Source organism: Peromyscus maniculatus, chromosome 3 (genome assembly GCF_049852395.1).
Source record: "Peromyscus maniculatus bairdii isolate BWxNUB_F1_BW_parent chromosome 3, HU_Pman_BW_mat_3.1, whole genome shotgun sequence".
Taxonomy (NCBI): domain Eukaryota; kingdom Metazoa; phylum Chordata; class Mammalia; order Rodentia; family Cricetidae; genus Peromyscus; species Peromyscus maniculatus.
Window position 1 is genome coordinate 14,979,185 of NC_134854.1, and position 24,378 is coordinate 15,003,562.

A 24,378-nucleotide genomic window follows, 5' to 3' on the forward strand; every position below is an offset into this window, starting at 1 on the left:
CTGTCATGGTATGTTTAGGTCTTGCAGGTGTAGAATCACTAGGTTCTGATGTTGCCATATAGGTCTTTATGTTGTTGCCTGTATTTTTGCACTGGCGCCTACTCATCTCTTCCTCTGTGAGGTGCAGAGATGTGTCTGAGAGTGCCTCTCTTGTTCTAATTTTTAGTCTTGGTTTAGTAGGGGTTCTTGGTTAAATTGGTGCTTTTGGGCTATTTCTTCAGGGGCAGCTGATTTCGATCGGTGAATTATATACTTATGATTCTGGTGATCTGGTTTGGTGTCTGGGTAGCGCCTTCTTCTGTGTTCTCAGGTCACTTTTTGTTCATTTGTCAACTCCTCAGCTGATCTTGTTTCTTCAGACTTTAAACTGTAGGCATCTGAATCCTCTCCCAGATGGGTTTCAGCTGAGCAGGGTAGTCTCACCAACACCTCCAAGTTGTTGGGTTTCACAGGATCAGCAGCTGGGCCCTGGGTTGTCCTCAGACGGAGTGTTCAGATTCATTCTGGTTCTGACCCACGGAGATAGCTTCTTCCCCAGATGTTGGGGTTAGGGGCGTCCCTGTTCCAAGCTGTGTCTGCTTGTCTCCGTCCCTGGGCCTGTTTACCTCTGCGGTCCGCCGCCGCCGGGCCTGTATGTCCCTGTCAGCTGCCGCTGGGTCTGTCTGCCTCTGGGGGCCGCCACCGGGCCTGAATGTCCCTGTCGGCCGCTGCACGTCTACCTCAGCGGGCTGCTGCTGGGCCCGTCTTCCTCCACAGGCCGCCGCCACAGGCCTACCTGCGTCTGCTTGTCTTCGCCGCCGGGCCTGTCTACCTCTGTGGACCGCCGCTGGGCCTGAATGTCTCTGCCGGCTGCCGCCGGGCCTGAATATCTCTGTCGGCTGCCGCCGCTGGGCCCGTCTACCTCAGTGGGCTGCTGCTGGGCCCGTCTACCCCCGCGGGCCGCCGCCGCAGGCCTACCTTCGTCTGCTTGTCTCTGCCGCCGGGCCTGTCTACCTCTGTGGGCCGCCGCTGGGACTGAATGTCTCTGCCGGCTGCCGCCGGGCCTGAATATCTCTGTCGGCTGCCGCCGCTGGGCCCGTCTACCTCAGTGGGCTGCTGCTGGGCCCGTCTACCCCCGCGGGCCGCCGCCGCAGGCCTACCTTCGTCTGCTTGTCTCTGCCGCCGGGCCTGTCTACCTCTGTGGGCCGCCGCTGGGACTGAATGTCTCTGCCGGCTGCCTCCGGGCCTGAATATCCCTGTAGGCTGTCGCCGCTGGGCCCGTCTACCTCAGCGGGCTGCTGCTGGGCCCGTCTACCTCCGCGGGCCGCCGCCGCAGGCCTACCTGCGTCTGCTTGTCTCTGCCGCCGGGCCTGTCTCTGATGTATTCTTTGGTAGTGCAAGTCGAACAAACTCTGACAGCCATGATGAGTCTTCAGGAAAGGTGAAACCTCAGAGCAGGAAATTCCTTGAGGTGGGAAAGTCTGGTGCAAGAATGGTAAATGAAAATATGTATCTTTACTGTTCTGCTGGGGATGCCTTCATGCAACCTGCAATGCCAACCCAGGATTGGGAGTCAACAATATTCCAGGTCTCAGAGGGCAGGAAAAGGAACAACATCCTCAGAGGGTTTATAGCAGCCTGCACACCTCAGCCAAGGCTGCTGGTCAGTCCTAACCAACTGGATTCACCAGACTCAAAACTGCTTCTAAAGAGCACCAGAACCCATAAGAATTTACAGAAAAACAAGGTCTCAGTGATGAATAATTTCTTTCATCTTACGTTAAATCTGGGATTACTTAGGCAGGTCAAAAGCAGCCCACTAACAAACCTGCTAAATGGACAGTTAAAAGCATGATCAATAATACAAAAATTTGGAGGTTAGGCATGAAATGTAATAAAAAAAAATGAAGCAACTGACATGTGAAGACCAAATATCTGTGGCTCGTTATGGTTTGCCTTTGAGCAAGGCACAGTGATTTTGACATTGTGTCTTCACCTGTGAAAGGATCCTAGCGAACATGCTGGTCTCTAGGAACCTTTCCATGTTAGATCTGTTATTCCAGTAGAAAACTCAATGCTCAACCTTTCCAGGATCGCTGTGTCAGTGTGTTCTTGGTATGCACTATTATTCATAAGAATAGTGGGAACCTCGGGACAGAAACACTGTCTATATGCTAAACCATCTTCAGTTACCATGTTTTTGCAGCAGGAAAAAGCACGCAGAATCATACAAACCTGTGCCAAATCATGTCTCCTCCACGTTTCCCAGTGTGAGAGGCATCGAGCACAAAGAATCAGACTTGGTTCTTGCTTATAGGGAAATGTGTGCTCAGCAGTGGCTTCATCTCTTTAACCTCAAATCTGGGATATATAGGACTTAGGTAAAGGAGTTCAGAACAGAGCTATAAAAATAGAGAGGGAGGTGGAAAGTATGCAACCTTTATGTTTTTGGTCTTTTGTTTGTTGTTTTGTTTTTTGTTTTTGAACAATGTAAATGTATTCCCTATTTTGATGCATAAATTCTAAAAATACTATTGAAAACAAAATCATCACAACATTTGCTTGTTTTGTACAGCAGAGTGTGAAACTCAAGGCTTTGGGAATGCCAAACAAACACTACTGAAGTATATCCCAGTCTCCAATAAATGTTTATCTCTCAGCCCAAAGCCCTTTACATCCCCACCTCAGTTTCCTCTCCCTCCTCTCCTCCAAGTCCTTCCTCCCACATCCCCTCTGCCACCCCTCCCAATGGACTCTTTCTCCATTTCTATTCAGAAAAGGGCAGGTCTCCCAGGGCTCTCCACAAAACATGGTAAGACTAAGAACCTCCCCTTGTATTAAGACTGGGCAAAGCAACCTAGTACAAGGAGTAGGATCCCAGAAGGGAGCAAGAGTTGGAGACAGCCCCTGCTCCCACTGTTAGGAGTCCCACAAGAACACACTAAGGTCACATATGTGCAGAGTGCCTTGGTCAGTCCCATGCAGGTTCCCTAGTTGTCAGTTCAGTCTCTGAGAACCCCTAGGTTCACATGAGCCTAGGTCAGTTGATTCTGTTGGGTTTCTTGTGAGGTCCTTAACCCCTCTGGCTACTACAATCCTCCTCATCTTCCACAGGATTCCTGGGCTTGGCCTAATGTTTTGATGTGGGTCTCTGTATCTGTTTTCATCAGTTGCTGGATGAAGCCAATGACTGATCTATCCTGAGACCCAAGCCACAAGAGTTCAAGCCCATCCCTGATACTGCTTAGAGCTCCAGGGCCCAGTGGCTGGATGACCCAGAGACCTAGCACTGAACCAAGCACACATGCCCTCGAGTTTGGATACCCCTTTTCAGGGTTATTCGATCACAACCTTTCACTACCTTTGAGCTATTTGATAATCAACAGTGAAGCACATGGCACATAACATTGGAAATGCAAACGAATTGACTGGTGGAGGGAAAGCCTTTATTCCATGGAAAAAGCCCCTCCTGTGTCCATTTGAAAATCCATTTCTATATTCCTGATTTATAAATGGTATCTATCCTCTGGATTCTCCTTTGAACTCACTATAGTATCTTTTTGACAATGAGTTAAATAAGATCTTTAGCATGCATTTTTTTTTCTTTTCATCTGTGTGAAAGTCATGAATCTCACCTCTTGAAAAGAACCCAGTAACACCAGGAATTATGAGGATTTGTACAGCTGCCTCTCATCAAGCTATCTGGTTTCCTTTATCTGGTCTATTTGTTTTGTTCCCCTCCCCCCAAATTATGCCTAGCAGCATCTCCGGAAAGGCTATTATATAGCATAGAATTATGCTATGCTAGGGAACGAAACAATCTTACTATCTCCCCTTTCCACCCCCACCCCAACTGTTAGGCTGCTCTGCCTGGATGCTATCATCAGAAAGCATGCTCTGCTGACATTTCAAACTCCCACAGGAAATGCTGTGAGTCTTCGGAGAAGGCCATATTTGCAAAGTTTGTTCAACAAAGAGGTTGGATAATCATCTTGGATTAAACCTTCAAAGCAGCAGGCTTTTGGTTACCCCCCACCCCACACCATGATTAACCTGGGAACCCTTTGAAACCTCTTCCTTATCATAATGTGTTTTTTGGAACCATCAGTTTTTCATGAGAGATATTTTCATAAACATGCTTCTTTACACATTTCCTCTAATTAGCAGTCTCTTTATTTTGCACAAAACTTTTCATATTTAAACTTTATCTGCAAAGGAATTTTGTATGAAGTATTAAAGAATTAGGCAGCTAATGGAAAATATATTTCTCCTACTGATAACATATCACAATCTGTTAGACTACCCATTAATTTCTAGCTGCTTAGCCTCCAGGAAGCTCAGAGCCAAGTTTGAGGTTTGACTTTAATAACTCAGTAGGACCTACCTCTCTGCACTACCGTTTCCAATATTAGCCTTGGCTCCTAATTTATATTTCATTTATTCCTGGTTCTCCTTCTATTTTATTGCATCTGTTTTATAAATCACCTATATGAAGATATAAAGAATACATTTATATAGTTGGATCATCCATTTCTCTATTTGTAATTTATGAGAAATTCCTAGAGAAATTAGAGAGTCTCATATGATAGTTCTTTCCTGGCATGTTCCATTCAGACACAGCAGAGTGTGTAGTCTTAGGCATCTCATTTAACTTGTCCATGTGCTATATAACGGTGGAATACATTTGCTATTACTAGAATCTAAAATAGGACAATTATGGTCAATCTAAATCATCAATTGGTTGGGTTAAGAGACAGTGGTTTAGAAAAGCACACCTCTAGATGTATCTGCAAGGGTATTTCCAGAGAAGATGCCTTAGGAGGGCTCTGGCTGAAGAAATGGGCCACTGGTGGCAAGCCTTTGGAGGTCACATCTTGGCTCTGGGGATTCCTGCTTTTCTTCTTCACTTTCTTTCTACCATAAGCTGAACAGCTTCCTCTGCCATGCCCTTTCTTCACACTGTCCTTTTCCATGGGCCAGAAAGTCATAGAGCCCACTGAGCATGGAGTGAAATCTCTGATACTATGAGCCCAAGTCAAACCTTCCTCCTTAAAGTTGTCTTGTCAAGTGTTCTGTAACAGTGAGCAAAAGTCTGACAAAGCCAGCTCTGTAGTGTGAAAACAGAGGGCAAGTCTGCCTTAACAAAGTTTTATTTTTATCGCTTTTCTTTTGAGAGTATGCTGTGTCTCTCTCCAGAGGTGAAGGATACAAAATGCAACATTTGGATGATCTGCATGTGGAAACATCCCCCTGCGAGGGAAAATGAAATGAAAAGAGCAGACAACTGAATGTGATTTTAGAAATACCAACCATTTAAAACTATGTATTGCTGTGCCTCAAACTTCACTAAAAATAACACACACCCTTTAAGCACAGTATATGGGGATCAAAACAGAGTCTGTACACAACTTGGGTTGGTTCTCTGTGCAACAGTCACCAAGGTATAACATTGAAGTGGCACCTCATCTGATAGGCTACTTCAAGAGGATTCCTTACAAACCCATTCCAGTTGTTGACAGTGTATTTCCTTGGAGTTATAAGACTGGGAGCCCTCTTGCTTGCTGTTGGCTAGAGACCGTCTTCAGTTCCTCCAGCCCATATATTTCTGTGCCATTTGGTGAGCTTTCACCAAAGCTAGTAGTTGCTGGCTGGTCGAGGTTGCAGTCTCCCAAGGCCTGGCAGCTTTTCTCAAAAGCTGGGCAACCTGGAAATTCCCTCCCTCCAGCAGAACTTCTTGCCTCTACCTGCCCCTGTCTGGAAGATGTCCCTGGACCTGGAGGATTAACCTTATCTGAAGGCTATCTCTAAACCAGATGCCTGATCTATCTTCAGCCTGAACCCTGACACAGATCCCTGCTAGAAGCCGTCTTTGCTGTGCATGCCAGGAACATTAAGATAGGAGCATGCCTCTTAATGCAAATCAGGAGATGCCCCTGCCTTTATGCTCCTTTTCTTCTCCCCTTGGAATAAAAGGGAGTTACAACACATCTCCCCAGAAAGCTGTCTCACAAGCTGCAGGACCCTGCTCACTTGTTTCCTCCTTTCCGCTCCCTCCCCCATTGTGGACTACAGCCAAAGATCCCCTCTGAGTGCAGCGCAACCAGCAAATGGGCAAAGTCTTGTCCTAGTCAACTCTGTAACAACAGAAATTTATTTCCCACAGTTCTGGAGGCAAGAAACCAGAAGATTCAGTGTTGTCTCTTTTCTGGTTGCATAGATGGCACTCTCTCAAGGTGTTATCACTTGGTAGACCTGGCAAGCAGCTCTCTGAGGCCTCTTTTCCCTTTAAGGGCACAAATCCCACTTATTTAGGCATCCTTCTCAGGACTTAATCATCCCTCACAGTCCCACTTCTTCATACCACCACCTTGAACATTAGGATTTCAGTTTAAGAAATTTGGATTTAAAAAAAAAAAAAAGAAAGAAATTTGGATTTAGCTGGGCGGTGTTGACACACGCATTTAATCCCAGCACTCGGGAGGCAGAGCCAGGCGGATCTCTGTGAATTCAAGTCCAGCCCAAGCTACAGATTGAGTTCTAGGAAAGGCACAAAGCTACACAGAGAAAGCCTGCCTCGAAAAACCAAAAAAAAAAAAAAAAAAAAAAAAAAATTAAATTTAAGAGTAGTGTTATTATCATATGTAATATAACAACATACATGCTGTCATGGTCACTCACTCATTTGCATCAAAAACTAGGTTGGTTAGAAGCCACTGATAGCTCTTAACTGAACTCAAAAGAAGGAGAATAACAAAGCCTTGACTATCAGGAGATAGTAAGCTTAGGGTTGCAAAACATAACTCTGACAACAGAAACATCTTTGCCACCATCCAGACAAAGAGACTTCAACATACTCTAGCATGGCTTCTACCTGCTCAAGGCCATGTCCCTAGGACAGTGACCTGCCTAAGAAAGCCGAATTTACTGTTTCTCATCATTTATTCCTGGCTGTATGTCTGACCTACAGTACTTTGAAAAATGTGTAAATCCCTTTCCTGTCTCTTTGAGATACAAATCTACAACTCAGGCATGTTTTTCCCAGAGACAGGGAAAATGCAATCACTGAAAAAGATGGAGCCACTGTCTCCTAGTCCCTGAGGAGAGCGGGAGCCTGGGTGATAAAACTCCAGTTAGCACACAGAGATGGCCAAATCACACTGACTGGCAGCCTCATCTTGTGGTATCCTTTATCGTCTTTCCTTTAACACACTGCAAAGCTGAAAAGGCCTCTTGCTCTCCTCCCCCACCCCCGGCCCATTGGAGTTGAGCTCTGTATGGGAGTCTCTCCCTTTTACTAGTACAATCTCTTCCCATTTCTACAAACTCTAAAACTGTATGGTTCTAGGACTGCAGAGCTCTCTGACTGTAGTTCAGCAAAATCTCACTTACTTAGAGATTTGGCCATCACTACATTTTTCATTTAGACCCAGTCTAGCAAAACTAAGCTTCTGTGAGCATTTTGAACGTGTTTGTAAAATGTTCTTAGTGTTGCCTGCTCTCCCATTATAGACCTGTCCCTGAAGAGTGGCATATACTTTAAATTAACAATAGCCAAAATACTAATGGATTTTGTGATTGAAAAAAAATCAAAAGTATATTCATATATAGGCCATAAAATATGGCCTGGGTATGGGTGCTCTTTGATTACTGGGAAGCTGGAATTCTCTTAGTTGTAAGGTATGATTGATTTAGGTACTGAAGAACTTTTTTAAAAAAGTTTTAGTCTTGCTAAAAGAGAGACTGAGTGGAGCTGAGTGACATACTATCTTAGTTAGGGTTTCTACTGCTGTGAAGAGACACCATGACCATTGCAACTCTTTGTGGTTTTTTTTTTTGTTTTTTTTTTTTTGTTTGTTTGTTTTTTGAGACAGGGTTTCTCTGTAGCTTTGGAGCCTGTCCTGGACTAGCTCTGTAGACCAGGCTGGCCCCGAACTCACAGAGATCCGCCTGCCTCTGCCTCCCAAGTGCTGGGATTACAGGCGTGCGCCACCACCGCCCAATGACCACTGCAACTCTTATAAAGGAAAACATTTAATTGGGAGTGACTTACCGTTTCAGAGGTTTATTCTATTATCATCAAAGCAGGACATGCGGCCCGCAGGCAGACATGGTGCTGGAGAAGGAGCTGAGAGTGCTACATATTGATCTGCAGGCAGCAGGAGTCTGTCTCACTGGGTGTGGCTTGAGCACATATGAGACCTCAAAGCATGCCTCCACAGTGACACACTTCCTCCAACAATTCCATTTCTCCTAATAGTGCCACTTTCTATGGCCAAGCATTCAAAAACATGGGGGCCATACCTATTCAAACCACCACACATACTATTAAAGATTTCCTTCCATTGCTCCTCAGTATAAGTTTATCTTTTCCCCTGGAGGCATCAGGGGAATCTACTCACTCTGCTCAAATCTGAGGAAGCAGAGTTGACAAAACACAAAGGATGTCTGAAATTGGAATCCTGCTTGTTTTCAGTACCTCACCTTGGTGGTTTAAATGAAAATGCCACCCCCCCAAAGGGAGTGGCACTGTAAGGAGGTGTGGCCTTGTTGGATTAGGTGTGGTCCTATTGGAGGAAGTGTGTCACTGTGGAGGTAGGCTTTGAGGTCTCATATATGCTCAAGCCATGTCCAGTGAGACAAACCACATCCTGTTGCTTCTGCAAGATGTAGACCACTCAGCTACCTCTCCAGCACCATGTCTGCCTGCACACTGCCATGTCCCACCATGATGATAATGGACTGAACCTTTGAACTGCAAGTGAGCCACCACAATGATATGTTTTTCATGATTGGGGCTGGAGAGATGGCTCAGTGGTTAAGAGCACTGGCTGTTTTTCCAAAGGACCTGGTTCAATTCCTAGCACCCACATGGCAGGTCACAACTGTCTGTAACTCCAGTTCCAGGGGATTTGATACCTTCACACAGACATACATGCAAGCAAAACCCCAATGTGCACTAAAACAAAACAAACAAACAAAAGAGTTGCCACGGTTATGGTGTCTCTTTACAGCAATAGAAACCCTAACTAAGACACTCACCATCGTAGAGTCTCCTCAAGGTATTGTTGAACACAGACATGGAATAGCACATGTGCAGCACCCCTCTACCCAAGCATAAGCCACCAAGGACCAGGGCCTACCTTTTGTGCTTTCCCATGAGGAGGATCCCAGTGCTTCAGAATGCTCTCATCTAAAACTGAAGTGCTTGCCTCCCAAGACGGTTCTTGCAGCCCACCTCCTCAGACAGTAAATGCTTCATGGGTCATGAAGCACTGTTCAGGGAGGAAAACATACACTGGTAATACATGAGCCCAGAGTAAGAGGCTCGTGTTATTGGATGTAAGGGTCCCAGAAAGTCAGGTTTCAAGGATGCCATTGGGCAGGCTGCCCCTTATCTGAGATTTATTGAAGGCATTCTTAATGCCATGGAAAGACAGCCTGGTGTGGGGGAGACTCTGAGGAGAGTTCAGGCCTATGAGAATAACTGGGGATCCCCTCTAAGAGATTGCAACAGAGATCCTATGCTTTGTGATTGATAAGTAGCCCACGATATGTCCTTGTAGTCAGATTGTCTCTGATTCCCAGGCAGCAGGGGAAGCAATAAAAGCTCACACTTGAGCTAACTCCTGTCCATCATACAGGATGTGCCACTTCTAGCTCCTGTTAGGATCTCAGGTAGCCTTGGGCTTGGGGGTGGAGAATATGAGATAGAGAGAGGAAGCAGAGAGAGCGAGGGACTTGCAGGTTGAGTATTGCTCCAAGTAGCCCCTAGCCAAAGTTGAACCATCAGTGGAAATGTTTGGTCTCATCTGTCAGGGAGACTCAGAGCCATCATGTTCTACAGTGTACTGTTAGTGAGGTGTGGATCCCATGGGCTGAGCTATTCCTTCATCAGTTTGTATGTTTACTAAACTGCAGACAAACACAAATCTTCACAAAGCAGAGAAATAGATCTTCAGATGTTTTAGAATACCAAGAGATGAATCTGTGTTTAACTCATAGAAAGGGTCTAGAAATGGCATGATTATTGATTTTTGTCCATTTATAAAATGGATTGGTTACAGATTGTGTAGGCCTTTTAAATTCAACAACTTATTCCTTATATTTATGTTATCGTTACTATTCTAAACTACTTCAATTCTGTTATTGTTAAATAACGATACAGTACCTTTAAAGTTTAATATTTTTGGTGAAAAGCAAAGACTGTTTTATTCAGTGTGGACACGTTGCAAAGAATACATAGAGGGATTCAATGATCTCAAGTCTTTTTTGCAGAAATGTGATCCACAGGACAAGTAATATTCCAATTTTAAAATAAAATTAAATTCTGCACAGACATGTTTTACTCCTTATTTATATTGAATTGTTTTACCCTCTGAGATTTCATCTTAGTTTTCAAGAATACATCTTCACATATGGGCCTCACCATTGACAATATTGACTCCAAGTCAACCTTGGAGTCTGGCTTCAGGTCCTTCACTGTAATGCTCCTCTAGCTGTGTTAATAAGCTGCAGGTCTTGTCTGAGTGCTAGTTAATTATTTCTGGCCTCAGCCCTGCACCTCCATAACCTTCACATTCAAAGAATATTGGCTTCTTCTGCATGATTCAAGTTCCCCTCATCATGTGGCCAATATTACCAGCTGTTATTTTCATAGTAAACTACAATCTAGACTTTTCAGGATTAATCTCATTGATACTTCAACCCTAGACAAAGACCTATAGGCAACTAAGAAATGCCGAGAGTGGGGAGAGTCCCCACCCCCATTGGTTATCCAACGCCAAAAGTCAGCCCTGAAATTGTATACATACAAGCAATACTTTAACAGTAAATGGATTGAGTAGGTTATATGTATATTTAGGAAACACACACACACACACACACACACATATACACAACCAATTAAAGAGAGGCCATAAATTAGAGAGTAAGAAGCTTACATAGAATGGTGGAGAGAAGCAAACAAGGTATTTTAATTTCAAAATTAAAACACTGAATTAAAAGTTTTGAATGATTTAATAAAACCATAACTGATGAGATGGAATAGACAGTCCATACAATTTTAATTTTAGGAAAAATACATTATTCCATATCTATTATGTGCCACATGATGTCCTGTGCATGATTTTTGAAATCTTCAGACACTAGATGGGTTTTTGTGATCTTGGTCTAGGAAAAATGCCTTTCCCAAGTGGCTGCAGCTTCCTATGTTTGACGTATATACTACTCTCTATCCTTGACTTTTTGGAGTTAGTCAAATATGACTGAAAAACTAGAATCAGTAGAAGTCTTTGGAGTTATAGGATTGGGGGCTGTTATGGTGAGTGTAGAAGCACATTCTCTCAGGAGTCACAGACAGGGGGTGTGCTGGCTAGTTTTTCATCAACTCGACACAACCCAGAGTCACTGGAGAGGAGGAAGTCTCAGTTCAGAAAATGCTTCCATAAAATCAGACAGTAGGCAAGCCTGGAGGGCATTTTCTTAATAAGTAATTAACTGGGGAGAACCCAGCCCATGGTAGGTGGTGCTATACCTGAGCTGGTGGTCTTGAGTTCTATAAAAAAAAAAAAAAAAAAAAACAACAAAACAAAACAAAAAAAACAGGCTGAGCAAGCCACGATGAGCAATCCAGTAAGCAGTACCCTTCCATGACCTCTGCATTAGCTCCTGCCTCCAGGTTCCTGCCCAGTTTGAATTACTGTCCTGACATCCTTCAGTGATGGACTATGAACGTGGACACGTAAGCCAGATAAATCCTTTCCTCCCCAGGTTACTTTTGGTCATTATGTTTCATCACAGCAATAGAAACCCTAACTAAGACAGGGAGAGACAAAAAGAGATCTTAAAATTAGATTATTTTTCTTAATTCTACTTAATTTTGTAAGTAGATAGTTCATTCTGCTTATTTGACCCTTGAAGATTTGTCAATGAATAGGTAGTGTCCATACCTGAAGAAAATTTCCTAGACATTTTAAATACCCACTTGGCCCCAGGTTCTGGCCACCGGGCAGGTCCCCTTCTAGCCCCACCGGGAAGGATCCCCTTGTCCAAGCCCCCGGCAGCCCCTGCAATCTCCACGCCCTGCCCCCATGCCCATCTGCCTGAGACCCGGTCCAGGTAAGGGAAGACAGATCACTTTAACAAGAAGATGCTACTAGTCGTGGAAAAAACAGGATATCTTATGAGAAAAAAAAAAAAAAAAAGAAAACTTGGTTATTTTAATGAAAGAACAATTGACTGCTTCTGTTATCTTAGAAAAAGCAATTGGGGACATTTAAAACAATGTGTTTGGGGCTAGAGAAATGGCTCAGAGGTTAAGAACACTGGCTGCTCTTCCAGAGGTCCTGAGTTCAACTCTCAGCAACCACATGGTGGCTTACAATCATCTATAATGAGATCTTGTGCCCTCTTCTGGCATTCACCAAACATGCAGGCAGAACACTGTGTACATAATAAATGAATAAATCTTAAAAAAAAAAAAAAAACAGTGTGTTTGACTGCAAAGTAGGAGTTACCAAGCAGTTTGCTATAAGCTACTAGGACAGAGTGACCAGCTGTTATATTTAGAAAGAGGTGTCTGGGCAGCTTGATGAGGGTGGCTGTCGTGAGCTGCTAAGTGGGTTGCTGGAGAGGGTGGGTAGCTCAAGGCATATGGCCCTGGGTTGCTAGGCTGTGCTTGCCTGCCTCAGTAGTATCTTTCACAGCTAAATCTACGCTTCTGTATGTCTTAGTTAAGGTCTCTATTGCTATTAAGAAAGCTATGACCAAGACAACTTATTTTCAAATGCTTTTAATTACCCGACAGTATGAGAGGGTTCGAGTCCACGCTGGCAGAGTAAAACCACAGCAGCAGGAACAACAGAGAGCTCATATGTTGATTGGCAAGAAGACATGAGAGAGGACACTGAGAACGGCTCTAGTCCTCTGAAGTCTCGAAGCCCACCCTCATGACACACCTCTGAACAAGGCCACGCCTCCCCATCCTTCCTAAATAGTTCCACCAACTGGGGACCACGTATTCAAATACATGAGACTACTGGGGTCACTCTCTTTTAAACCTCCACACCATGTAACCCAGTGATCGAACTCATACAAATTCTAGGAAATGAAAGGAAAACTATGCCCTTGTGAAGATTCTTACACAAATATTTATAACAACTTTACTTATAGTCCCTAAAAACTGGTGTGGTGGTTTGAATGAATATCCCCATAGCTTCGGGCTAAATTTGACTATTTAGCCTTAGTGGGTGGTGTTGCTTGGGGAGGTTTAGCTTGCATGTCCTTGCTGAAGGAAGTATGTGCCAGGATTTACCAGTACAGTGCCTCACCTGCTTTTATTTTGCTCTCTCTCTCTCTCTCTCTCTCTCTCTCTCTCTCTCTCTCTCTGATTTGTGCTTTCAGTTCAAGATGGGATCTCTCAGCTTCCTGTTTCCGTTCCCATGACTCGTTTTATTATTTTTTAATTGTTTGTTTGTTTTCAAGACAAGGTTTCTCTGTGCAGCCCTGGCTGTTCTGGAATTGGCTCTGAAGACCAGGCTGGCCTTGAACTCACAGTGCTGGGATTAAAGGCGTGCATCACCCCTGCCCAACCCCTGCCCGTTTCTTGTTGTCATCCCTCCTCTTGGCCACTGTAGACTCCTGTTCCTCTGGTCAAGGGGCTCATCACAACAGCAGAAAAGCACACGTAATACAGCTGGGAAACCCACGATTGAGCAGAGGAGAGGTAGCCATGACATAACTAGAGAGCTGAAAATTACCCAGCAATAGAAAGGAAGGGATGCTAGGATGCATAACAACACAGATGATTTAAGTGGGAGAAGCCACACTCAGCAGCAGCAAAGCATATGATTTCACCTATGCCACACCATGGGGAACATGTGAGGCAGAGCGTGGAATAGTGGTCATCAGAGGTTGTGACTGGAAGGAGACTCTGACTATCCAGAAATCACAAACTTGGGGGCTCCGGGAAGCTACTACTGTCCAGCTTCCTTTTGCTGGTGTTACCTGAGTGTGTTTTCTTAAACACACCCACCATGCACATTTTAGGTGTGACTCTTAAATTATATACATTATACTTTTTAGGAATGAAAGATAATGAATGAGGCTTCTGGACTGGAATGATGACCAGAGGATGGTACTGCCAAGGTCAGCAGGAGCCATGGCTGAGCAGCAGACAGGTCTCAGAGGAAACGGGCAATTTCCCCCTCAGCAGCCCGAGTGTGAGGCAGCAGAGTCAATGCCACCAGGTGGTGGGCTCTCTCCATTCTGAGCAACCATTTTCTGGTACACACTCCGGCTTTTGTCTGCTTGTCAGTTAAGGGCCATTTGAGTTGCTTTCTGATGTTTACTCCCAATATAGTCTCCATCACCATTCTATTGCCGTCCACATGGCTCCTCACATGGAGCTGAGAAGTTGATGATCTGTGTTCCACGCAATTGACAAAGTGGATTTCCTGAAATGCAAATCTGATCAGGTTATTCCCTCGATTAAAATTCCTCACTGGTTCCTTATTGCCTACAGCCCTGCTTCTCTACTGTGACTGCACATTAGAACTGCTTGGAGCACTTGACAAGGTGTGGGAAGCTCAGCCCACCTCCAGACACTCTGACTTAATTGACCAGAGCACAGAGTTATCAGAGCTCTAAATACTTCCCACGTGGTTTGTTTCTTAGGGGCTTGTTTTTTCAATCAACACTATTAAAATATAATTCATATATTTCACAATTTACCCATTTAAAGCATATGCGTCAATGGCTCCTTTCTGTACCCTAGTATTCTTTTTTAAAATTATGGTCAACGTTGTGTTTTAACCATTTTAACTTCAGTGGTATTGATGACATTCACAATGCTGTACAGCCAGCCCAGCTACTTCTTCAGTGCCATGTGATTTAACTCCTTGTCCAATGCTAAAGAACTAAATGAAAAGTCCTTACCAAACCCAGAGGCTTTCCATGACAAAACCTCCTCCTGTCTTCCCAGGTTCTGCTCTGAGCACTTTCTGTCTGGCCTTTTCTTGGATTCAGGGAAGCTAAATTATCTTTAGCCTTGGCGGACTTGGCTTTTGTCCACTGTCACTTTGTTCCTTTGGAACACTACTCATACGAACTGCTACTTCTGTTTCAAAAAATAAAAACATCCCTTCAAAGCCAAACTCAAGTGTTATTTTTTTAAGATCATTTCCCTGAAGCCTAAGCTTGTTCTGCTTCCCCACTCTGTGTTCTGTAGCCTCATTTATCAACCTCTACTGGAACGTTTCATCATGACAACCTTCCGTCTCTTTATCTGTCTGTACCCAGACTACACTGAGAGCTGAGGCAGCACATCACAGAGTGGAGCTCAGAGTAGAGGCGGCTTGATGAACAAATTAAGGAAGAGTTATTGATATCAAGCAGAAGATTGTAACCATGGATGGTATAATTGAGTGACCAGGATTAAAGCCGTAGTATATATACAACATGAGCATGGATTCACAGGATAACGTGTCAGTAAGGGAACTGATGGACCTTACCAAGTTATTGCTTTTATTAAGTCTATCTGCTGGGACAGGACAGAGGAGCTGATAAGTGTATGTGTATTTTTCATACATAGATACATAATACTCTTTTAATCTTTATTGTAAACATGCCTGAGGCATTGAAAGAGCTTGGTTGCTACCTCCCTATACCTCACAGGTTGTGGACAGACAGAGAAGTCCAAGCAAACATTTAGAACGCAACACCAGCCCAATGTGAAACTGGACTGTACTTCACACGGACTTTGTATGACTCGGTCACTTAGTAGCACTGACTGACTCCCCTTGGTTTATAGCTGAGGTTGTCAAGTGGCGGAGGAGTAGAGCACATGGTTAAGCACAAGCAGTGATTATAGGACGCACAGGGACAAGGAGTGCTGATAGCAAGGGGCAGAGAGCTGGACAGAAGTCCTTCCCTCAGCTGTCCCGTGAGCAGCGAGAGCTTTGAACGGCTCAAGGAAGTTCCCATTATACAGGTGAAGAAAGAGGGATTGAAACACGTATGAAGGAAATATAAATACATTGCTGGAGATATAAAATGACAGAATTATGAAAAAGATCATCAGACCCTTAAAAGTAAGACTAAGGATGGGAACGCATAGCCATAATCCCAGCACTTGGGAGGCTGAGGCAAAAATATCAGGAGTTACAAACCAATATGTACTATATAGTGAGATCCTGACTCAAAAGACATACAAACAAAAATTGAAATTATTATATAGTCCAACAATGTCCCTTCTAGCTGTATATACCTCATATAGTGGAAAATAGAAGGAGACATCAGCAAATGTATGCTTACTGCATAATTACAGTTTTAATAAAAGGTGTGTATTAGTCAGGGTTCTCTGAACAGGGAACAGAACCAATATGGAAAAAAATATCAACCAACCATCACAAGATGAAAACACACTAAATTTCCATTAATAGATAAACAAAGAAAGTGTGGTATGTCAACAAAGGAATTATCCATCTTTATAAAATAAGGAAATCCTGTCACATGAATACCATGGAAGAACCTTGAGAAAAGGATATTGAGTGAAATAACCCATTCACAGAAAGACAAACTGCATTACTCATCTACATGAGGTATAGAAAGGTGAAGAAATTGGTTACCGGGGACTGTGATTAAGTGGGAGAAAGATTGCAGTTGTATAAAGGGTTAAAGGGACTAATACAGCAGAAAGGGTAAACTGCAGTGGGGGAGTGGAGGGGAGGGAGGATGAGGAGTGACTGATAACACTAAAGACCTATGGGAAAGACACATGGAAACCCACTACTGCAGAAGCTTCCATATGTAAATATGTATATATGTTTGTATATGTCAGGCTTATCACAGCAATACCCATTCCCTGGCACCAACTTCTGTCTTATTTAGGGTCTCCATTGCTGTGAAGAGACACCATGACCACAGTAACTCTTATAAATGAAACATTTAATTGGGGTGACTCACTTACAGTTTCAGAGGTTCAGTCCACTATCATCATGACAGACAGCATGGTGGCATGTGGGCAGACACAGTGCTGAAGTAGTAGCTGCCAGTCCTACATCTTGCAGGCAACAGGAAGTCTACTGAGACACTTGGTGGTATGCAAGCATAGGAAACCTCAAAGTCAACTCCAAGTGACAAACTTCCCCCAACAAAGCCATAAGCACTCCAACAAAGCCACACCTCCTAATAGTACCACTACCACACATGAATATGTTTAAACACACACACACACACACACACACACACACACATACACACACACACACACACACTGGATTTACTCCAGTACAGAGCAATAATATCCCTACTAGACACCAGAGATCAATTAATAAAAATCACAGTGTAAGTGGAGTTGTTGGTAAATGAGGTTCCATAGATCCCCAAACATTACAGGATATGGGCAATGCTCTTTGTTTGCCCTCCAGACCTTGATGGTGAGACTATATTGCCAAAGATACCATATACTTGAGTCATAGAACATGGAAAAAAAAATCAAGCTAGTGCTGACTCTAAAGCTTCATTCCCACTGGCTAGCTTTCATGGTGCTAGCTTTTGTTATGCACACTACCAGAAGGGAAAAGTCATACTCAGATGTGAACCCTAGGAGTTATAGTAATGATTGGTCTGGCAAGACATGCTCACTGATGCAATAATGGCACGAACATCGTGGGAGTCACTAACCATTTTCTGATTGGATTTAAGTCCTTTCCCACAAGATGATTCTCATATCTGGCATGATTATCATGTCAAGATCCTGTGATTAGACAGGTGAGATAGCCTTAAGGGAAGATCTACTCTATTATTCTGGTGAATTGACATAATATTGAGCCAACTTATGCCTAATGACTTTTTGTGATACCTACAGGTCAATATTTCAATGCTCATTTGAGAAGCTTCAATTTGCAGTAGATGATTAGCACAGACCCACAAATGGCAAGGGTACAGAGGATAAGAGACTGCAGAATGCTTAGCCCTAAAGGTAACATATCTACAGAACCTCCTGTTCTCAAGGCTCATGGATTATTGCAGAAGTTGGGGCAGAAAGTGTGTAAGAGCTAGATGGATGTGGTGGGTGATTACAAGGAAATAGCATCTTCCGCATACAGGAAGGCTGCTACACCTATGAACTCACCGTGGTTGTAGAAGCATGCACAAGACCTGTGCAATCCTGAGCTAGATCAAATCCCAGCATAAAGATGGGAATTGGGTGTGAAATGCAACCTATTACTTGAAACTACTAGCAATTATTAGTCTAGAAGAGGAAAGAGTTTTCTCTAAGAGTGTAGCCTCTGGTATTGGTCCATGCTCCAGTGACAGAACCACACATCCAAGAATTATTTGGGAAGCACAAAGTGATCTTTGTGGGTTTATAAAAAAGAAAGAATACGAAGTGATCAAAACATGTATGAAACTCTCAAAGAACTAATACAAATCTTAAAAATAAATGATGCAGTTAAACTTGCAGAGGGCAGAATCGTGCTGTTGAAGGATTGTTTTGTTCAGTAATATAGAGCTTCAGTTTGCCTGATGATGAAGTGATACAGATCTATGAGACAGCAATGACTATTGAGTAAGAACTCTGCTCTGTCAGGAGCTGGGGTGAGAACAATGCAAGAACAAGTGTGTCTAAAGACCCTGAAGACAAACATTGTACCAGGAAATTTCCATGAGACTATTCCTGACTTCCAGAATTAGATTCAATCAGATAATAAAGGCCAAATCAATGCAGGCCAAAAAGATTGCCTCAAAGAAAGTATTCCCTGGGAGAAAGTACCATAACCCCAAACAGATGTTCTTTTTTTTTTAAATTTAATTTTACCAACAAAATAACATTTTAAAGGCACCAGTTTTATACCTTGTTAGTATAATTGCAAAGCTATCTTAGTTCAACAATATTATGGAGGCTGAAATATATTCATGATTTATAGCTCTGACTAGTTCTATATTTCTGCCCAGGGCACAAAACTACAAATATAAATCTAGAGTCTAGCTCTTTAATGGTGATTACAGATAATCACCATCAAAAATCAAAACAAGTATCTTCTTACATGTCATTAAAGATGAAAAATAACAATAATTGTTCCATCTCACTCCAGAGTACACAAGATTTCTTTGTACTCTTTCTCATCTTATTTGTGTCTGAGACTGTCCATGATAGTAAATGGTAGATGGAATAGTAAACTTGCAGATAAAACACCTTAGATTTTTTTTTTTAAACAAACTTAAGGACACAGCTTACAGAACTGATTTCCCTAATCACAGAATTTCACTGCCTAATAAAAAATAGCATCACTATTTCCAAATAATAGGTTTCCTCCTACAGAGCTCCTTATTCATTATGTGAGGCAGATGGCAGACTCCTGTCAAGGTGGCCACCTTTAGGTCCTACTTACCAAGCTCCCTTGCTCACTATTCTGAAGCCTGAATGTCCTGAAGAAATATACAAATCTTTAAAAGCAACAATAATCTCATGTCTCCTTTAGATCAGGCTCTGCCCAACATGGTTAGAGTCAGAACTGCCCTGCCACATTTTCAGATCTCCAAGTGTTAACAATGAGAGCTACCACATTCAGGCTTACATAGGCACCTGGCCTGATCCAATTATCTATTATTTCTAGAACGTGTAGCTTTTGATAGTCTGTGGCTTGAACACCACAAATATGAAAATGGCAGTTTTATTTCACTCTACTGACAATAGCAGTGTAAGCAGTGTCCTATTTTCTGGAGTGAGCTATTTAGCATGCTGTAGGTGTAAATGGAAGATGTAAAAGTGACAAAAGCAACCTTGTAAACATTAATGTGATGTTGGCTGTGTTATTATCAGCCTAATGAAATCTTGTGCACACAGGAACACATAGGTGTCATGCTGGGAAACCAATGATCTAGCTCTCATCTTGACTGCAGGCAAAATATATCTCATCAAAGCTATAAATTTCATGAGTGTGCTTCCAAATTTAAAGCCCTCAAGGAGAATGAATTTCATGGCTCAATAGTTTTAAAGGGTTGTTCTTATTTGGCTTTGTGACTAGGAAATTAAGAGTTTTCTAAAACAAATCAGAATTATATACCATAGTTGCTTGTTTTCACACTGTTGCTTTAAGTCCTTAACTTCCTCTCCAGATAAGAAAGCCAAGGACTCCACATCAAATTCACCATGGGAAGACATTTATCACCTGCTATGATTGCTCAGGCTAGTCTGGAATGGAGAAGGAATTTGCTCATCCACGGCTATGGAAAAGAGGTAATGGAAAATGGAGCAGTTTTCTAATCAGCTTTCACAATCGAGAGTGACGCTTATTTGGTCTGGTATCAGGAGGAAGTTGCCTTAGTCCCAAGGAGTATCAGAACTCAATCAACAGAAACCTGCACAGGCCTTAGTAACCACAGGCACTGGAGAAGTGTCAAATCAAATTAATTTATTGCTTCTTTTTCAACAGGTTTTGCAATATATTTGATGTAGCCATGTGAAACTTTTATAGGAAATAGTCTTCTGTTTGTGAGTTGTTCACATTCAATTTTAAAAAGCAAACATTTATTGTAACTGGGAAAAAAAAAACAAGACAAATTATCCTGTATGTGGGAGAATACAGATATATTCAATGCTTCTGCTTAGAGGAAAACTATTAGTGATTGTTTTGCAAAATAATGTACAACACAAATGAATAATATTATCACTTTTAAAAGGTATTAGAAAAGAAGAACTACTGTCCCTGCTCCCATTTCATCGGGAGTATCAGAAATCCACGAAGGGAAGTCACTGCCCTCTGCAGAGCATGTCCTATTTGCTATGTGTGTGGAAATCAGACTTAAGGCAGATCATGGATATTCCAATGTCAAGCAACAGGTATGCATCTGCTGTCCTCTCATTTATACTTTCTAACCCCAAGGAAAATGGGCAGCATTGACTGAAATGCATAGCCATATTTAAATAAAAAAATAAAAATAGAATATGTGGTCATTAAAAAAGCTTTGACTCTATTATTTTCAAATAAGCTACATCAGCACTTTTTGAATATTAACAGTTTTAAGTCCTTTGAGTATTGTTTAGATTTCTATTTAACCTTTCATAGTAGTTATGTAGTGATTTTTTTTTTTACACTGTTGCTACAGCTGTAAGAATTAGATCTTAGGTTTGTGAACCGCATTACACAGGTGAAAGGAATAACTAGTTTTTAATGTGACTTATAACTGAATAGAAACATTAACTGGCTCCAGGGTGGGACCATTATGAATAATACTGTTACAAATATTCATGTACAAATCTTTGAGTGAACACGTTTTTTATCTCCCTTGTGTAGACTCTTGTAGTAGTAGCATTACTGGCTCATGGACTAAGAGTATGACTAACTTCATTAAAGAACTCCATATTCTTTTTTTAAATGATTTAGTATTTTGTATCTCCACCAACATATATGGAAGTTTTAGGTTTTTTGTATCTTGCTAAGATTCATTTATAGACTTACAATTACAGCTTAAGACCACTGTTTAGTAGTCCAGTATAATTCATAGTATGCAAATTCAAATTTTCTAGTGGTCACTGTTTAAAAAGTAAAAACTTTAAACTTTAACAAATCTATTTAAAAAACTATTTCAACTCACAATCAAAATGCAAATTATTGATATTGATATAATTTTTACTATAGCTCCAAAATTTGGTACCACATCTTAAATTGAAGTAGCTCTAGTTCAACTGTTCAATAGGTACAAGTAGACAATCAGTGGCTACAGCATTGAATAGCTGTGACAGTGACACACATCGACAACTTGGTGGATTTATAATTGTAACTTATTTTAATTAGCCTTTTCCTAATTACTAATGATGTTTCTTTTGTGTGCTTTTCGCCATTTATGTTTCTACACTTTTATGTCTGTTGAAGTGTCTCTCAACAGACAGACGAACAAATTGAGGTATATTCACATGAAAACATATATGTGAAATTTTAGAGCAGGCAAAACTTCAAGAAAGAAGGTAACAAGGCTGTGTGATTACAAGGAGGAACATTTTGAGTGGTGGAAATGCTCCGTAGACTGGAGCAGAGGTCACATGGTGTAATGGCCAATTCCAATGACAAGACAGGGTCTGGAGTCAATCAGAAGGCACCTGTCTGGGTTCTTCCATGACCGCATTTCCGAAAGGGGTTAACTAAAAGGGTCAGACTCTCCCTCAGAGGTGGGACCTTCCAGTGGGAGGCTCATCTAGAAAGAGATATGGGGTTAGGGCAGCGTTACCTATCTTTGCTTCTTCCTGAGTCTATTTATTGCCACTGTTGCTGTCCTCTACTGACCTCAGACCCCAGTCTCTGCCTTCCAGTGATGACTGAACACCGGCGACTCTGCAGGGATCTCCCAGGCTCCCACTGTGGCTTTGGGACTGCTGACATTCAGCTCCAAGGCCCAAGCAGCTACTGGCTTATTTTCTCCGCAGTGCAGCGAGCCACTGCGCAGCTCCCCAGGCCTGCCGTACATGAAGCCCGATCTGTAACTAGAAATCTCCGCGTCTCCTCTTCCTGGGGAGAACCGAGTTACACATTTGAAATGGGGACATTTAATAAAGCTGCATGGCATATAGGTGGTTTCACTAAAGTTTTGTTTAATGAATTTAAGAACATGTATCTAGAAGTTTCCATTTGCAGTCAGCTGTGTGGTATAACATCCCTGCCTGCCTCTACTGTTTGTACTCTAGACCTAAGGAAGGAGTGTAAACTAAACAGTTAAGAAAAAAACCAAAAAGACAAAACATGCTGTTCCTGAATGTGATAGAGACACACTAATAAAAGGGTGTTTTATTTTTAAATTCTTGGAAGTTGTGAAGAAATACAACTCAGAAGCTAACATGAACACAATTCATTTCAACGGCCAGGTTTACACGCATCACGAAGTAAAAGGAAGCTGTGTTCTTTCGCCAGGCACTCCACATCGTTATAGTTCCGGGCTGTCTCAATACTCTGCTGCTTACACTTGGTACTGGCTGGGAAATGAGCTGAGTAATGGAAAAGGGATGATGAAAACAGGCAGGTTTCATCACACTGTAGATAATCTTTAGTATTCAACTGATAGGTCATATGCCAATTATTAACCTTTATGAAGACTTTCTGAAAATAGATCTGTATTGCCATAGATTCCTCATTGAGATACTATTGCAGTGTTCCCTAACTATAACTCAGGGGAAGAGAAGGAGAGTGCTTTATTCAAAAGTAAACCCACCAAACTGTGATCTAGAAATTATAGAAATACCAAACTGAAAAAATAAACATCTCGTGTTTTAACATATGCAACCTTGGGCATTTTGTTATGGCAGACTGATCGAATATGTAATACAAATCTATATAGTGTGAAAATATATAACATGCAAGTAGTCATTAATGGCACTCACATAATTACCCGTGGCACTCTGAGATTGACATATGGGGCTGGAAAGAAGGCTCAGCAGTTAAGAACTCGCACTGCTCTTACAAAGAATCCCAAGTTTGGTCAGCAGTACCCATGTTGGGCAGCTCCCAACTGCCTTTAGCTTTGTTTCCAGACAATCTGATGCCTCTGGCCTTTGCAGTCACTGCATACAGAAGCACACACCTTCACACAGAACACACACACACACACACACACACACACACACACACACACACACACACACATTTTTAAAAATAGGTAAATCTTAAAAAAAAAAAACAACACATATTTAAAAACAGCATGCAGGCTTGGGCTTTAAGCTTTTTACTAATTCATACACAAATTTTTCCTGCCGGAAATTTAAGGACGTTTACTCTAACATTCACTATCTTAAAGTAATGGGTGCATACTGTTTTTAAAAAATCTTAAAACTTTATTTATTTTGGTGTATGTGTAGGTGTTGTAAGTTGGAGGACAACTTGCCTGAGTTGGGTCTCTCCATCACGTGATCCAAGGAATCAAACTCAGGCTGTCAGGCTTGACAGCAAACATCCCTTCTCATTGTACCATCTTGCTGGCCCATGGAAAAACTTTTTTAAAGGAACAGCATAAATAATTTTGAATAAAGATATCACTTAGGTAGAAATACTTGATGTGCCCACAGAATGGCTCTCATTATGTCTCTCATACTAACAGGTCATTTTATAAATGCAGGCATTTTTAAAAAACATAGCAGATGACAACATACAAACATTTAATCAACTATTTGTTGATTTCTTGGAATGTCAGAGAAACAATAGATGTTTCATAATTGGTCCATTATACACAGGATTCTATTCTGGAGCATAAAGAATGCGGTAGTTATGCCATTTCCTCTAATTCACTTAAATAAAAGTTATACAATGAATCAAAGCTGCCCAAGAAAGATGGTTCTGAGGTTAAGAGCATATACTGTTCTTACTGAAGATAATTTGATTCCTTGTACCCTCTTGGTTGTTTCCAGTTATA

At 42.1% G+C, this 24,378-nt stretch overlaps 1 long non-coding RNA gene across 2 annotated transcripts in view; it reads left to right on the forward strand.

Annotated features, from left to right (window-relative positions):
* The window catches only part of LOC121827864 (uncharacterized), a 31,109-nt gene extending 10,141 nt beyond the window's left edge, over window positions 1–20,968 (forward strand). Inside the window, exons 3-4 of one of the 2 annotated variants that reach the window (XR_013049683.1) lie at window positions 17,846–17,959; window positions 20,101–20,968. This is a non-coding gene — a long non-coding RNA (uncharacterized LOC121827864). Of the gene's footprint in view, window positions 1–5,153; window positions 5,302–17,845; window positions 17,960–20,100 lie in introns of those variants that run through there. The other variant, XR_013049682.1, reaches the window with a different exon arrangement.
* Window positions 20,969–24,378: the final 3,410 nt, after the last annotated feature.